The sequence below is a fragment of the Pseudophryne corroboree genome, chromosome 5, assembly GCF_028390025.1.
Source record: "Pseudophryne corroboree isolate aPseCor3 chromosome 5, aPseCor3.hap2, whole genome shotgun sequence".
Classification (NCBI taxonomy): domain Eukaryota; kingdom Metazoa; phylum Chordata; class Amphibia; order Anura; family Myobatrachidae; genus Pseudophryne; species Pseudophryne corroboree.
The window spans coordinates 282,233,869-282,246,831 of NC_086448.1; the positions used below are offsets into that span (position 1 = coordinate 282,233,869).

Sequence of the window (12,963 nt, forward strand, 5' to 3'; positions counted from 1 at the left end):
TCAGTGATTTCAAGTATGATATAATTTATTCTGCGATTTCCAGTATGATGTTTTTTAATCTGTAAATGTTTATTTAGTCTGTTGTTCTTTTTTAATAAAGATATTTTATTTACCAAACCAGCAGCCTAATTAACCACCTCTGAATATATGTGCGCTCATACGTTTAAAATTGGTGTTTAGGGACAGGTCCCTTTGTTCAGGAGGACTCCCAGATCCTCCTTGTGTGAGCTGCAACTAAATATTTAAATTGACAGTACAAATCTAGCGCCCAGTATATATTACCTATACTCTTTATAATCCCACAGACTTTGGGGGTCTTCTGACCTGTACGCACGCAGCAGTTCTTCGATGTGGTGCGAACAGGTCAGAAATGCACATGCGCGTCGGACGCATTGCGCATGTGTGTTATTGCCCAGCAACGATAGTCGCTGGGCCGCAACGCCGCCAGCGAGAAAAGTGATCGCAGCGATGATCGCAAGAAGACGGACAGGCGGGAGGCGTTCCGGGGTGGATACTCACCATCTACCAGGCGTGGTGAGTCCAACACAGGCGGATCCAAGCGTTTGCAGGAAATATATATAACAAGTATATATAATCAGGCGCTGTGACGAGTGGCTTGATCCAGCAGCTGTATAGATAAGGGATAGTCAAACCCTTAGAAACCAAGGTAAGGAAAAAATAAATTTATACAGCGCTAATTGACACAGTATAGTTTCACAATATAATTGTTTAATATTATAAAAAGTCAATTACACTATTAAAAACAATTCAACGCTAAAATATATATAAAACTTCATAAACGTGTATGTCTCACTAGTGTGACCTTGGTGTACTTAATGACCCTTTTAATTCTTGCACCAATAGTAATAACGTATATACAGTCACGAATTAGGACCAAGTGAGGATGAATCATCCAAATGGATATGTTTACCAAAGCTGTGTTCCAATTGAAAGACTCCTGTAGATACTGATTCGTATGGCAACGGCAACAGATAATGGAGTCCTGGTTCACAGTGAGCAACAGGAACCAATGATGAAGTCCTGATTTTGGCAAGTAATTCTGTGTTCCAATAAATGAGATCTCCAAAGGAAAGGTTGTAGGCAGTTGCACTGCCGGCACTGGAGTCCTGGTCCACAGAAGGGGGTAAATCCACAAAGAGTCCTGACTGTAAACATTTGGATGGTGATGGTGCTGGTCACAATTGGTCCACCTAAGGTCTCTACTGACACGTTTCGCTGCACCAGGCAGCTTTATCAAAGGTGGTGTAATGTGGAGACTGATGCCCTTTTTATAGGGGAAATGATGTCATGAGTGGAGACAGCTGATTCATAATTAGCACAATAAGCTTTTTCCTACATATAAAAATCAAGTAGCACTATAATGGATCCATTTATATTTACACTAAAGAGCTATTTCGTTATATATAAAATTAAAATTAAAATGAAACTGGAGACGAGAATAACCAATGTTTTTATTTCTAGTTCTAACAGTGATTTTAGTCATGTGATCTTAAGTTCGATCACATGTGAAGGAAGGTCCAATAACACAGAACACAATTGGTCATGTGATTAGAGTCAGATCACATGATCCTATCAGTAAAAAGACTTACATAATCCAGGAATTACTCTGGTCGGGGCTAATGCACATGTGACGTCAGACCACATGACCGGGATCCCGATCACGTGACGTTAGTCACATGTTAATGGTCACCAATCAGACTGCCTGGTGTTTTAATCCAGGAAGATTAATATGGTTGCTAAGCAACTCGTATCTATAAAACAAAAATGACCTATTAAAAGCGGGCCTATAGTAAGGGTCCCAATGGGTCATATGAATAAAGTCACGGACACACGATCTTGTCATCAGAAAATAAAAGCTTAAATAATTCAAAAGTTACTACGATCGGAACTAGTGGACATGTGACGTCAGGACACATGACCGGATTCCCGATCACGTGACATTGGTCACATGTTAGTAGCTCCCAATAGGGTTGTCTGGTGTTAGAATCTGGGTAAATTCATACAGTTGCTAGGTAACCCGGATCTATGTAAACAAGCACCTTAGGAAGGAACTAGTGAGCATGTGACGTCGGAACACATGACCGGAATCCCGATCACGTGATGTTGGTCACATGTTAGTAGTTGCCTATCAGATCATCTGATATTTTAATCTAGGTGAATTCATGCGGTTGCTAAGCAACCTGTATCTTTGTATACAAAGCACCTTATAAAGGTCATTTTAGGTGCAAACTCTTCTGTAGATGTTTCAATAATCAAAGATGCACATAGACAACAATATTGAAAATAAAGGGAAGAAAAAAAAAACTTAAGTTATATAGTGCATTGGTAACCAGCTGGAAAACTAAACAGCGACATTATTCCATTATTCCTGCTACATACAAAAGAATACACTGTGATTTGATTTTTGATATATTTGCTGAATTACCAAAAACACTTATAGCTATGAAAAGAGTTTTTTTCTAATTATAATCTAATAAAAACCCAGATACCCAGAATATAATTTATAGCATGGTGTTAAGTTCTAAAGCTTCATTCAAACCTTCCGGGTGTAAAGAATTTAACTGAAAAGTCCAGTATATCTCTTGCTTACATAATTTTGCAAATCTATCTCCTCCTCTCTTACTCTCTTAGTAAGAGGAATATGTTCAAGACCAATGATTCTCAGAGTTTCAGGGTTCCCCTGATGGTACTTAGTAAAGTGCCTTGGTATGCTATGATTGGTTATCTTATTCAAAATATTTCTTCTATGTTCAGTAAAACGGGTTATTAGGGATCTGGTGGTTCGACCTACATATAGTAAGTTACATCCACAGACTAAAACATATACCACGCAGCTTGTGTCACATGTGATAAAGCTGGTAATGGTAATTTCTTTGTCTGTAATTCTATTTGTTAATTTTATAGTTTTATTTAATGCATGTTTGCAAGTATTGCATTTCGTTTTTCCGCATTTAAAAAATCCAGTTTGTTTTGGAAACCAAGCATTAATCTTGGAAGATGCTTGTATATTAGAGGCAGGTTTTTTAATAAAGCTCGGAGCTAAATAAGAACCCAGGGACCGATTCTTCCTAAAGATGAACCGTGGTTTTGGTGGCAAAATATCCTTCAAAATTATATCATATCTGAGTATGTTATAGTTGTTATTAATTATTTGTTTAATTTCATTAGAACAGTTATCAAATGTAGAAATGAAAGACAATTCATTCTGTAAGGATTTCTGTTTAGAATTTGGTTTGGTTTTGTGAAGCTGTTTTCTGTCCATTCTACTTACTTCCTCCAAAGCGCTACAAAGTAGTTCCTTAGGGTAACCCCTATTCTCAAAGGCTGCCAACATATCAGAGGCTTGTTTTTGAAAAACTGCCTCTTATGAACAATTTCTTCTTATACGCATGAATTGCCCTTTTGGAATATTGATCTTCCATGGAGTGTAATGGGCACTTTTGAAATGTAAGTAGGTGTTACTACCTACTTCTTTAATATGGTTGGAGGTCTGGATGAGGCCATCTGTAATATTGAGGGTCACATCCAGGAAGGAAATACAAGAAGGATGATAGGAGTGAGTGAAGGTTAAATTAAATTGATTGGTGTTGAGAAAAGTGATGAAGTTGTGTGCAGTTTGTGAATCGCCATCCCAAATAAAAAATAGATCATTTATGTAACGGCCATAGAAAACCAGGTGAGCGTCGAAGTCGCCCCCCCACACGAGACGGTCTTCGACCGCTCCCATGTAGAGGTTGGCATACACCGACGCAAACCTGGTTCCCATGGCCGCTCCCATGACTTGAAGGAAAAAAGTGTCAGAAAAAAGAAAATAGTTGTGCTGGAGGATGAATAGAATGGAATCTAATAGAAACTGTCTATGTCTCTCTGTGATGTCACCATCCTGATCTAATTTTGCCTTAATAGTTTGTACACCCAGAATATGTAGAATATTCGTATATAAACTTTGGACATCCAAAGTAAGAAAAGCATAAGTTGGTTTCCATTGTATATCTTGTATTTGTTGAAGAAAATGGGTGGTGTCTCGGATGTCTGACCTCAACAGAGAGACCCGGGGCTGAAGAAAACTGTCAACATAAGCGGAAAGATTAGAGGTGAGAGAATTAATGCCAGAAATTATTGGACGCCCCGGAGGTGAAGTGAGGGACTTGTGTATTTTAGGGAGATGGTAATAAATAGTGGTAGTAGGAGATGAGGGGAATAGAAATCTGTATTCCTCCCTGGATATGACCCCCGCCTCAACTGCATCTCGGAGCAGTATTTCTAATTCTAAAGAGAATAGGGCGGACGGGTCTTTTGGTAGCTTCTTGTAGAAGCTCTGATCTTCTAATTGTCTAAGGGCCTCTTTTATGTAATCTGCCCTGTCTTGAATGACAAGTCCACCCCCTTTATCTGCTTCCTTGATAATCAGCGAGGTATCCCTAGTTAACCTATTTAAAGCTTTTTTCTCTTGCTTCCTAAGATTATCATTTTTCATCCAACCTTTGTTTTTTATGTTTTTTTGTGCACATAGTCCTAAAATTATCCAATGTGGTTCTGTAAAAGCATTCTATATTGCTACTTTTAGAAGTAACAGGAAAAAAATCAGATTTTATTTTAAAGCGGTCTTTATCAATATCAAAGACTGTTTGCTCAGAGGGAGGTGATGAAGTGTGATTATGATTTTCTTGATGTGATTCCTCAAGGATCCGAAGTATTGGATCATCAGTACTGTCTAAAATAATAGGAGCTAGATTTGGTTCAACTTTATCTAGACCCTTCTGTGCAAAGAATCTTTTTCAGCACAGGGTTCGAATGAACCTATTTAGCTCCACAAAAAGATCAAAGATGTTCGGTTCAGCAACTGGTGAGAATTTTAGACCTTTTTGTAAAAGAGCGATTTCATCTCTATTCAGAGTTTTACTGGATAGGTTGAAGATCCCTGTCGGTTTTAACGCTTCTGCTTTATTGGATTTGATGTTTAATTTCTTACATTTCACTTTTTTCCCACCCCTTCTCCCTCTTGACTGATACTTCTTCCTCTTTTTGGAGTCTGTTCTAGGGGGGATCGATTGTCCCACCTTGATCTGTGGTGATCCTGATCTAAAAAAGTCGAGGAAGTTGTTAAATCTTTAGGTTGATTTGGCCTCCGGTTCATAGTCCCTTTAGGTCTAGCTCCCAATTGTCACTCATCAGTTCTCTCATCTGTTGAGTGAGAATATGTTCTCGAACTCATATTTTGGGGCCTATATTCCCTGGATCTATAATGGTTGGAAAGATCTTGTTGTCTTATTGATGGGCGTCTTGAGGGGGGGGGGGGGGTTTCTATTAAATTTTGTCCCAATAGAGTTAGGAACATTCTCTTTAGATGAATGGTAACTGGGTTTTCCTTGATTTTTCTTATAGGACCTAACTTCTCCTTTATTGTAGTCCTCCAGATCCCTTTTAAATTTTGTATCTGTTATTGTCTGTTCATATTTAAGCAATTTTTCTGTAAGTATCCTATCATATTCTTTAAAATCCTGTGTTGTACTATATATTTCTAATTTATTTTTCAAACAATCTATTTCGTCTATTGCTAGTTTAACATTCTCATTTCGGAACTGTATTACTAATTCCATAAGGGCTATAGAGCATTTGTCTAAAATAGTTTCCCATTTATCCTGAAAGTCCTTATTATCCCCAAATATAGATGGTTTAAAGATACGTAATCCACGTGGGATCATTTTGTTGTCTATGTACTTTTGTAGGTTGATACCATCTAACCAATTTCTCGTCACCAGTTTCATAAGGTCCTCCAGCTTGAGAAAGTCTCCTCTAAGGGACCCTCCCCCAAGCTGGGGATCAGCATCTTGTGTAATGTCCCATTTATGGATATCATTTTGTCTCCTACTATTTCTATTGTCAAAATTGGAAAAGCAACTCATCACTGCTGCCTGAATGGACTATGTGTGAATGCAGGAAATATATATAACAAGTATATATAATCAGGCGCTGTGACGAGTGGCTTGATCCAGCAGCTGTATAGATAAGGGATAGTCAAACCCTTAGAAACCAAGGTAAGGAAAAAATAAATTTATACAGCGCTAATTGACACAGTATAGTTTCACAATATAATTGTTTAATATTATAAAAAGTCAATTACACTATTAAAAACAATCCAACGCTAAAATATATATAAAACTTCATAAACGTGTATGTCTCACTAGTGTGACCTTGGTGTACTTAATGACCCTTTTAATTCTTGCACCAATAGTAATAACGTATATACAGTCACTAATTAGGACCAAGTGAGGATGAATCATCCAAATGGATATGTTTACCAAAGCTGTGTTCCAATTGAAAGGCTCCTGTAGATACTGATTCGTATGGCAACGGCAACAGATAACGGAGTCCTGGTTCACAGTGAGCAACAGGAACCAATGATGAAGTCCTGATTTTGGCAAGTAATTCTGTGTTCCAATAAATGAGATCTCCAAAGGGAAGGTTGTAGGCAGTTGCACTGCCGGCACTGGAGTCCTGGTCCACAGAAGGGGGTAAATCCACAAAGAGTCCTGACTGTAAACGTTTGGATGGTGATGGTGCTGGTCCCAATTGGTCCACCTAAGGTCTCTACTGACGCGTTTTGCTGCACCAGGCAGCTTTATCAAAGGTGGTGTAATGTGGAGACTGATGCCCTTTTTATAGGGGAAATTATGTCATGAGTGGAGACAGCTGATTCATAATTAGCACAATACGCTTTTTTCCTACATATAAAAATCCGGGAATCCGGTCATGTGTCCTGACGTCACATGCCCACCAGTTCCGATCGTAGTAACTTTTGAATTATTTAAGCTTTTATTTTCTGATGACAAGATCGTGTGTCCTTGACTTTATTCATATGACCCATTGGGACCCTTACTATAGGCCCGCTTTTAATAGGTCATTTTTGTTTTATAGATACGAGTTGCTTAGCAACCATATTAATCTTCCTGGATTAAAACACCAGGCAGTCTGATTGGTGACCATTAACATGTGACTAACGTCACGTGGTCGGGATCCCGGTCATGTGGTCTGACGTCACATGTGCATTAGCCCCGACCAGAGTAATTCCTGGATTATGTAAGTCTTTTTACTGATAGGATCATGTGATCTGACTCTATTCACATGACCAATTGTGTTCTGTGTTATTGGACCTTCCTTCACATGTGATCGAACTTAAGATCACATGACTAAAATCACTGTTAGAACTAGAAATAAAAACATTGGTTATTCTCATCTCCAGTTTCATTTTAATTTTAATTTTATATATAATGAAATAGCTCTTTAGTGTAAATATAAATGGATCCCTTATAGTGCTACTTGATTTTTATATGTAGGAAAAAAGCTTATTGTGCTAATTATGAATCAGCTGTCTCCACTCATGACATCATTTCCCCTATAAAAAGGTCATCAGTCTCCACATTACACCACCTTTGATATAGCTGCCTGGTGCAGCAAAACGCGTCAGTAGAGACCTTAGGTGGACCAATTGTGACCAGCACCATCACCATCCAAATGTTTACAGGTAGGACTCTTTGTGGATTTACCCCCTTCTGTGGACCAGGACTCCAGTGCTGGCAGTGCAACTGCCCACAACCTTTCCTTTGGAGATCTCATTTATTGGAACACAGAATTACTTGCCAAAATCAGGACTTCATCATTGGTTCCTGTTGTTCACTGTGAACCAGGACTCTGTTATCTTTTGCCGTTGCCATATGAATCAGTATCTACAGGAGCCTTTCAATTGGAACACATCTTTGGTAAACATATCCATTTGGATGATTCATCCTCACTTGGTCCTAATTAGTGACTGTATATACGTTATTACTATTGGTGCAAGAATTAAAATGGTCATTAAGTACACCAAGGTCACACTAGTGAGACATACACGTTTATGAAGTTTTATATATATTTTAGCGTTGAATTGTTTTTAATAGTGTAATTGACTTTTTATAATATTAAACAATTATATTGTGAAACTATTCTGTGTCAATTAGCGCTGGATCCAAGCGTTTGGAGGACGGATGTCTGACGTCACAGCCGGGACCTTCATCGCTGGATCCGTCGCACTGGGTAAGTAGCTGCAGGGCTAGACTTGTTTTACTTGAAACTTTTTTATCATAGCAGGGCTGCACAAGTGATCGCAGCCCTGCTATGCTAAAATCCACTCCCCCATAGGCGACGTCAGGTTGATCGCACGAGCAGCAAAAAGTTGCTACATGCGATGAACTCGGAATGACACCCTTTGTCATGACAAATTCATTTGTACACCAATGGCATACTACAGACTGACAACCCCCTTTATTCCACAGCCTAACCTGGTTATGGAAATCCATTGCTCTTTAGCAGTCAACCTCTTCAAGATTTGGAAAAGACCAAAGTTCTTTATCTAAATCTGTCAAATTAATTTAACGACTCAGCAGTAAATTTACATTTTTGCACAAGCTGAAATACCTCTGGATCTTCCAAAGTATATGGTGTAATCAAATATATTTGGTACATTATCCAATACCATTCAGAAATATTGCAGTATAAGGGGAACGCTCTTTCCATCTCATCAACCGTACAAGCCAATGAGGTCAACATAAATGTGCAGATGAAACTGTTTTATGTTTACCAAGCCTTATCGATTGATGTACCAACAATGCATCTTACGGACAGAAAAGACAACTAAAAAGAAAATATGAAATAGCTTTCATTTTCAAGGATATGCTAATAATAATGGAAATACGATTTAAGCCTGTACTTGAGGTTTCCCCCTTCTGAATTAACAGAAAGGCGTGAAGTTGAATTTGAAGGACCTTGTATCTTTTCCCATCCTAATGATTATGTGTACAGTATTTAGTACAGAAACCAATGTTACAGTAATCATACAATATTTGTGTTATTTAATACCAGCACAACAAAGTAGATTGTTGACTTTGAATGAACCTTTCATGAAATATAAAATTCCATACATTTTCATCAGTCTTACATTGTCATTTTATACATAAGATGCTCTTATGTTATTGGCTTTATTTCCAATTCTCCATTGTGCTTGCACTGTTCAACATTAGTTCTGTAATGCAATACTTCTAAATATAGGCTGAAGCTATAAATGGTAAATGGAATTAATCAAGCTACCATAATGAGCAGGATCCCACAAAACATTCTATGACAGACACTAGACAAAAGGTTCATTCTTCTTTTGTTAGTGCGTCACTGAGCATTTTTCAATAACTTGCTCACGTGGTCTTAGCATTACGTTTTCCCCTGTACAGTCTTATGAATACTTAGTGGCACCATATAAATAAAAAATATTGATTACAGTATGTGAGAAAACCACCATGACTATTGTGTAGGGGTTGGGATCATTTATCTGGGTGCCTACATGCCTTTGGGGGGAAGCTGAGGGTCATCTTTAAGAACCAGAAAATTGAGCATGCGCAATACTTTAGTGATGCTGACAATGGCTTGCCTATTTACAATAGTAAATATATATTGTCTTACGTACCCCATTTGTTAATAAGATCACTTTAGCAAACTGCAGCGGCATCTCACTCTCTCTCTCTGCAACAACTATGGCCAATACAGAATTACCTACCTGATGGGATATTGTAGATTATTTACTTACTAGTTTATTGGACCTGGGATATGCTGGGTCACTTTAACATCTGTCCCATCCTACTGTCAATTTTGTCTGATCATGTCTCCTCTTTTTTATTCTTACCCTTGCTCCCCCTGGTGCTCCATAACCCACCCACTCCTGTGCTGCTCCATTCCACATGCCTGCCTGCCCCTCCCAGTCCCGGCAGATGGTCCTCTTCTTCTAGGTCTGTCCTGTCTTCATCGCAGCACTCGCCAAGGCTTCCACTGTGCGCGCATTCAGGAGACTGTACAGACTTTCTATAATTATTATACAGATACTCAGTATATCAACGTGAAAGATAATTTGACAAGTGGCAAAAACAGTCTTGATCTTTTGATTTGATTTTCAAGCATGTTTGATCTGCCGAACCATTGCTTAGCAGATTCCTTTGTATCCGGCCAGCACACTGTAAAATACTCAAGATAAATCGTTCAATGTACTGTATGGAGTCGCTTAAGCTCTTTTGTATCTGCTGGAAATTTGTTCTTTTGTCACATTGCCTGTAAAAAAATCTTTCAGTGTATGGCCAGCATTTATTCCATTTTTACAAGTTTAAGGCATGTACCCATAGCCTAAACTATCAATCTGTATGGTGTATTATGCCCAAGGTCCCCTTCTGTATTCCATTTCCAAAGACTGAGCTGTTCAAGTAAAGGCAGGTACATACTAGACGATTTTGATCCAATAAAGATGAAGATAAAGATCTCCCTTGAAATTTCCCCAGCAGCAGAATGAAAGATAAAGAGCATACACACTAAATATAAAGTGGACAATATCGTTCAGTGACGTCACCCCTCCCATCCCTGAGCATGCAGTCATGAAAGATATAGCCTAAATTGGACTGCATGTTCAGTTGATAAAGGTAAATGATAATGACCCACGGGAACGCGCCTCGTTATCATGCATACACACTCGGCGATATGCACGATAATATCTTTATCTTTATAGTGCATATCATCCACTTAAATCTTCTAGTGTGTATGCTCCTTTAGGCAGATATGCAAACCTCTTTCTAGTTTGCATTTTTACAGCATTGTATCTAAAACTAGAGATGAGCGGGTTCGGTTTTACTCAGTTTTACTCGGATTTACTTGGTTCTCAAAACGGCATCTTTTTGGCTCACGGATGTCACGTGTTTTGGATAGCCAATCAGAAAAATCCGGACAAAACCGAGCTGGTGTTAATTCTGGAGTTACATCCGAACCCGCTCATCTCTATCTAAAACCAAGAGTCATAGGCATTTCTATAATGGGTGCAAGGTGTGCAGTGCACATGGGTCCCTGGGTTCAAGGGGCCCACACCCTACACCTATATGTTATACTTACCCCTCTGGAGTCCCGCGGAACCCATTTCGGAGTGATTTGCGCATGCGCACTGGAGATGTCCCCAGAATCAAGGGACATGCAGGGGGGGGAGGGGGGAGACAAGAACGGGAACGGTTATTTCCTTATGATTATATATATATATAAAACACATACAGTATACAGATGCCTGACTGATAACTGAATGGAGGGAGGAAGACGCCCATTTTTTCGTAAATATCGTAAAGCATTTACAAGGTTCAATACAGATCATCACAGGAAACAAATAGTGATTCTGAGAAATCAAATCAAGCGTCTGCCCCTTTAGGAGTAAGAACCATAGCAGTCAAAAATACAGAAGTCAGAGGTTCACGAGGAAAAGTGGCCAAAACCAGAGGCAGAGCAGGCAGGCCACCGATCCCCAAAAAAACGCAATTATAAATTTACCTTCTTATGAATTAACCTCTACGGAACTCCGTGTATTGAGTAAAGGACTATCATTTGTTCCATCTATTCCATTTAATGATATACAGTACAATGGAATATCGAGAAACATTCGTTACAAAGGAAGAGCAAACTTAAGGAACATTTTAAAAATAAAGAACCTATGAACAATAACATGGACAAAATCCCATGACAACTTAAGCAATTTTGCCCAAAATCTACATTTGAGCCCATCTCGTATAATACCAGTGTGAAAACATATATGAGACTGGTGGAACAAGATGTGGAACAATTAATCAAAGCGGAGGGAACAGTACACCCCAACCTAACTTTACAAGAAAGGCAAGCATTAAAATCATTGTCACAGAATACAAACGTAATTATCCATTCAGTGGATAAGGGAGGCGCGATTGTCCTTCAGGACTTTGATGATTACAACAAAGTAGCAATGCGCCAGTTATCCGATTGTAAAGTATATACCAAATTAGGAAGGAACCCTAATGAAGCATGCAAAAAACGACTGCGGAATATTTTACAGCTAGCAAAAACAGTAGATCTGATCACAGAAGAAATATAGTAGAAGGTATTCTAATACCAGAATTTCCACTGGTCCCTATTTTTTATTTAATACCCAAAATCCACAAAAATATAGACCCTCCACCGGGTCGTCCGATAGTCTCGGCGAGGGGCTCCCTGTTGCAGCCCACGTTATGCTTGTTGGACTCTCTATTACAACCTCTTTTACAGGGGGAACCTAGATATTTGATGGACACAACACAGTTTTTAAAGAATTTGGAGAAAGTGAAAGAGATACCGGCAGATTGTAGTTTGGTAACCATAGATGTAATTAATTTGTATACATCTATCCCACACGACCTTGGGTTGGCAGCAGTTAGAAGATTTTTGCAGCAAAAGAAAGTGTTTAATATGGCTAAAATTGATGTTATTTTACAGATTTTGAAGTTAATACTCACATGGAATTTTTTTCTGTATGATAAACAGTTTTACCTGCAAACCCAAGGCTGTGCGATGGGTTCTTCTGTAGCTCCAGTGTATGCGAATATTGTCATGTTCACAATTAAAGAAGACTTATTTTACAGGAATTCTTGATATGCTTCCCATGTATTATTATTTAATCGTTACATAGATGACTTGTTCATACTATGGAGAGGGGATCTCTCACTACTTAGTAAAATCATTGAACAGTATAATGCTACAGAAGGACCCATCAAATTTACTCATATCATAAACTAACAGAAAATTAATTTTCTTGATGTGAAAGTCCAAATTAACAAAGGGTTATTAACAACTACCGTTTTTTCCAAACCCATACCTCCCAACTGTCCCGATTTTCGCAGGACAGTCCCATTTTTTTTACTCAGTCCCTCCCGCGGGCCACAGTGTCCTGCGGTGTGGGGAAGGACGACAGTTATGAGACTCCCTAGCACTCGCTGCTCTGCTCAGTTCAAAGCAGAGCAGCGGTGAATAGACTCTGTGCCCACTGTGACGAAAATTGGAGGCGTGGCCTGTGGTCGTGTCATCCATGCGAGGCCATGCCCCCTTTTCAAT

The 12,963-nt window shown here is 38.9% G+C and overlaps 1 protein-coding gene across 4 annotated transcripts in view; it reads right to left on the minus strand.

Annotated features, from left to right (window-relative positions):
• Nucleotides 1-12,963, minus strand: part of TMEM108 (transmembrane protein 108) — a 610,736-nt gene that overhangs the window by 568,863 nt on the left and 28,910 nt on the right. Inside the window, exons 1-2 of one of the 4 annotated variants that reach the window (XM_063924874.1) lie at nt 932-1,366; nt 520-628 (exon numbers count right to left, since the gene is read on the minus strand). The exons of 2 other annotated variants lie outside the window; for them this stretch is intronic. The gene's annotated coding sequence lies outside the window, so the exon portion shown is untranslated. Of the gene's footprint in view, nt 1-519; nt 629-931; nt 1,367-12,963 lie in introns of those variants that run through there. One more of the 4 variants, XM_063924873.1, reaches the window with a different exon arrangement.